The following is a 5,028-nucleotide window of genomic DNA, read 5'->3' on the forward strand; positions in this document are numbered from 1 at the left end:
ATTCTTGGAATTACGTTCTTACGTTCCCCAAATCTTTATAAAACTGATGATCAGTTCTCTATCGATATGCTTCGAAACATAGATTTCATGTTGAAGACGTATTTGAATAGTGCAGTAGTAAGGTACCGAGAATCAAAGGGATTATGAGTCGAAACATGTCGTTTAGTTTATAAGGCAAGACGTCCCTAGATGAACATCTTCATCTAATTTTTTAGTGACAATGTCCGAATAATTTGCATTAGTATTTCTGTATAAATAAAATATGACAATTATATTACAGGATATCTGATGATTTTAACATAATTATAGAGGTAGGGTATCTAAATTGTTATAGTTCCATCCAAATGTAGCTTTTATACTATTCGGATAATATCGATATTTTATGCTGCTTATAAACAAGTAAAAAATATTTTAAAGCACTTGTATCGTTTCCAGAATATAAAAACTTGTGTTTAGATTACAAATATACGTTTTGAGTACTGGCGTATTTATTTCGTTGCAAATGTATCATTATGAAATGATGATCGGTAGTAAATGAGAGATATGTGAATTAAAAATATGTACATTACCTAACCCTTCATCTGATTTTTTAATTTTAGTAGTGACAATGTCCGAATAATTTTGCGTTAGTAATCCTGTGTAAAAAAATATGACGATTATACGATTATATTACAGTATATCTGAAAAATGTTAGAAAATGAAACAATTGTTTAAAAGTATTTTGTATATCATAGCATTTATTTGCTTCGCCTGTATGGAATGCTAATAACGCGTAAGATAATTTAATCATTAAAGTAATATTTCTTAAATGTATATTTCATACTTAATTTTATTTCATAAATACTATCACATTTATTCCTATGATTCGTTTTCATTTATTACGCTATTATGATTTTTACATACATAATTATAATTATGCGAATAAAATATTTTTAAGAAATAATACGCAAACACATTGTATCTATTATTATAGTTAAATCATCAAATCTTAATTTTCTAAGTTATATCTATTATTATATTACTACATCAATTTTGTTTTTGGTCACGTTGTAATATTTTAATACATAATGACATATTTTTGGACTGGATTTATGGCCATTATGTTTTACCAAAAGCATCAGGAAAATAGTAGAAAACGATTTTACTAAGTCAGATTTTAGGTAGTGTATGTGTGTGTCTTGAGCGTCGCAGCTTACCGATTTCTCTTTTATTCGAGATTTTTTGTATACAAAGCCTAAATTACAAAATGCTCATAAAACTGTCTTTATTTAGTTTTTATTAAAAAATTAGTATACATCTTTTTTTTGTCTATAAAAATAAAAGTCTTCAAGGTAAAAGAGAAACGTGTATGTGTGTGTGTGAGTGTGTGTGAATGTGAATAGAATAGTATTCTAATTCCAATATTTGCAGAATGTTGCCCCATTGGATTAATTGTCGATGTCATTGATTGGGCTCAATATACATTTATTTGATTTTATTATAGTCATACATATCTTCATGTTCTTAGGTCGTATCTCCTTCCGTTCTATAGTCATATATCCTTCTATCCTAAGGCCATGTGGCCTAGGAATATGACGTCCTTTTCTGTTCCTTACCTTTCAGTTTCTCTGTAATCATATTTGTTCCTCTTCTTGTTCAGAACTTGCTTTAATTTCTATGTGGACTTCGTTTTGTAACATTTCTTCCACCGCTTTTTCTACAGCATCTCTTTTTTGGACCTCCTATTTTTTTATTACATATTATTAGTTTTCTTATTTCCCTCTCTTATTTAAATTAAAAATGCAAGAGGGATTCCTCTTACATTTTAATTATTTAAATTATCTATTGCATGTAAATACGCGCCAATGTGAGATGTACAAAATGATGTTTGACGAGTAAAAAAAAGATATAATACAGAAATTGAATATGTAATTATTTTATTTTCTATAAAAGTTACGAATCTTTCTACATTATTGCGTTTGCAATTTTTCAAGCGCTGTAACATTAAGAAATTTAATAGATATTAGAACGCTATAGATACGTACCCTGCTTGAAAGAAAGTCCGACACTTCACTTATGTCTAAAATACATTACCTGGAGGTCAGCGAAGATAATATTTTCGTTTTTATAACTTTATTTATATAACTTCCAGTTGATACGAGCATTTCTGTTTTAACAACAATTACAATATTTCAGCTTAATCTGCGTTCGAAAGGTTGATCAGTCTAATCAAATTCATGCAATCTTTTATAAAAGAATTAAACGATACAAATTTAATAATCTCGCTGAACAACTCACTTTGAGCATCAGAAATGATATCTTTTTATGTTAAATTATTCGGGAAAAAGAAATTATATTACGTAATTTATGTTGAGACTGAATGAAATGGGAAATGCTTGAACTATTTCTATTAATAAACAGAGAGTGCAATGGTGGAATTAATAACGAGCGATGTAACATAAAGCGATATAAAATAAAGATATTGAATATATGTATTCAGTCAAGTAGATAATAAAACTAAAAATTCTAATGGTACACCTTTTATCTCAAACTCTACAGCGTCTCTGTTGGAAAACCCACTAGGACAGATATAGGCTTTGAACGACAAACAGATAATTTATTTAAACATACGCAAATCCCAGCCGCAAATCGTACAATAGGCCTCACGAATCAGAATATCTCACGCATTCCTCAAGCACATATTCATCTTACACCTTGATTAATACAGTAATTGTAGAGCCGGTATTGGAGCGGGTATAATCATCACTTTATTTAACGAATTTCAAACTCTGATGAGAGATCAATGCAACTCTCGCGTATAACTGTCTGCCTTTACTTTATTATTTCGCTTTATTACATCTCCTTACTGTCGATATCAGTATGTTTATTTTCGTTTCTGTTATCAGAGTACCGTATTACCATTTTTTAATCAATCGCTGGAATATACTTCAGGCGTTTTGAGTTGTACTTCAATATCTTCTCGTTTACGTATTCTTACTTATTTATTTATTAATTATTTATACATTTTCTTTTCTGACACTTATTTCTTTGAGGCACTCTTGCAAATAATTCTAAAGTACTTCTTAATATTTTAAAATAAATTTAACGCCGCAGTGACTGGTTCTGGATATTCAGTATGGTAATTTTTAATTGGAATTAAGTTCCTGTTGTTTTACTAGTTCTTCATAAGACTGATTAAATGTCTATCGATACGCTTTGAAACACGTTTATAGATTTCATGTTGAAGACGCAATCGATTGATGTAGCAGTGGAAGTGAAAGTCATGAATCAAGCCATGTCATTTACTTTAAAAGGCAGCACGCAAATCATCCTAGATGAACGCAATAAAAAAAAAAGACAAGTGTGCCTCGAGCATCTTCTTCTCTTGGATAATTTTGCGCGAAAATTGGGGAATCCACTGAGGCAAGTCCGATGAGTTAACTACCCAAAACGTCACTGTCACGTAAGAATTTATTTAAACTTGTCTTTTTTCTCTCTTATTTTTTAAACTTGTCGTCTAGCACATTTTGCCTTTTGTGGCGAGAGACCAGCGTTTTACGTAGTGGAAATCTGTTCTTCAATCCAGGATAAGTATTGAGCCACGTCAACATAGACGCTGTACTTAGAGCCAATGCACGTAGGAACTAAATTGTAATAAAGGAATTCCGACATGACGCCTCGCAAGTGATAACGACCCGTGGAATTGTTGAAAAGCACCAGCCCGCTCCCTTCGTCACCGGAGCAAGGACCGCTCTCGCCTAGCAAACCGGCGCAGAAAGTACGGTTCGAGGTGATACTGCCGAAACTCTGGTCATTCCGGAGACAGGTGTCCTGTAATTTGAATGCGCCATCATTAAGCAATGTAAGAATTTTTAAACATTTTCTTTTCACGAAATAAATATCGCGGATTTGTTGTCGACAAGGTATCCCACATTTGGAACGCTTTGTTTCTAAAACCTCGCTTGGAATTGGAATTTAATTAGTATATTGATTGATCAATGAAAAGCGAAAATCTGGCTCTCTCAAAGGTGCTTACCCGACTTACTATCGGTATCCTCAGCATTCGTGGTTCGGAGACTAGTATAGTATTCTCATTCTTATACAACTTCGTGGCCCATCCCACGACATATCCTGTTCTATCGACGACATTTTCAAGATCGGTTGAACCGGACCACAGGCAAATAGGTCTGATGAAAGGACTGAACTTGACTGGCGTCTCGAGAATCAAAATCGCCAGACCGGAATCGCGCGTTGTATGCGCGAAATCGGGAATGATCTTGTAGCTCGCGACCTTCCGATTCACGGTTCCCACTACCCTAAGACCGCGTTTAAATCGGAGGAGTTTAAATTGTCCAAAAGCCACCTTCAGTAAGTTAGGACTGATATAGTTGGGATTTTCATGGTTGGTATAGTTTTTAGCGCTGCCAATTGCGTCAATTTGCAAACAATTCCTCTCTATAAAAAGAAAATATGTGCGTGAAATACAATTTCTAATAATCCGCACTCTTTATTCAGGTACAGTCTGTAAACCTTTCGTATTATTATATGTGAGTATCATATATGTGATACTCTCAAGTAAAATTAAATATCTAAAATTAATATTATAGAAAATAATCATGTACGTATATGAAATATTTATTTCTTTCATTTTAACTTATTGTACTAGTTCAGAAGTATAGCGAAAACGAACAGGTCAATTATCTCGGATACTTCATTGTGCATGCCCTGATTATTTTCAGGTAAATTGTGCAAATTTATGGAATCCTATTATATTATGCAATATAAATAGATAAAGATAAAGAATCTTACTATAAAAATTTAAGAAAGCAGGTGCAGATAAGAAGTTCATATAATTCAATATAAGGAGAGTATTAGAAATATTTAATTTTTTTTATTAACATACCTGTTAGAATATGTTTGTTTGTCAAAATGGTACCAGTACACTCAAATCCAGGTCCATACGTATCATTAGTTGAGTGCAACCACCCACGGCCACTGGCCTGGTAATGCGTATTCACCGTTGGCAATTAGACTATTTGTGCTATCGGT

The sequence above is a fragment of the Temnothorax longispinosus genome, unplaced genomic scaffold (genome assembly GCF_030848805.1).
Source record: "Temnothorax longispinosus isolate EJ_2023e unplaced genomic scaffold, Tlon_JGU_v1 HiC_scaffold_29, whole genome shotgun sequence".
NCBI lineage: Eukaryota > Metazoa > Arthropoda > Insecta > Hymenoptera > Formicidae > Temnothorax > Temnothorax longispinosus.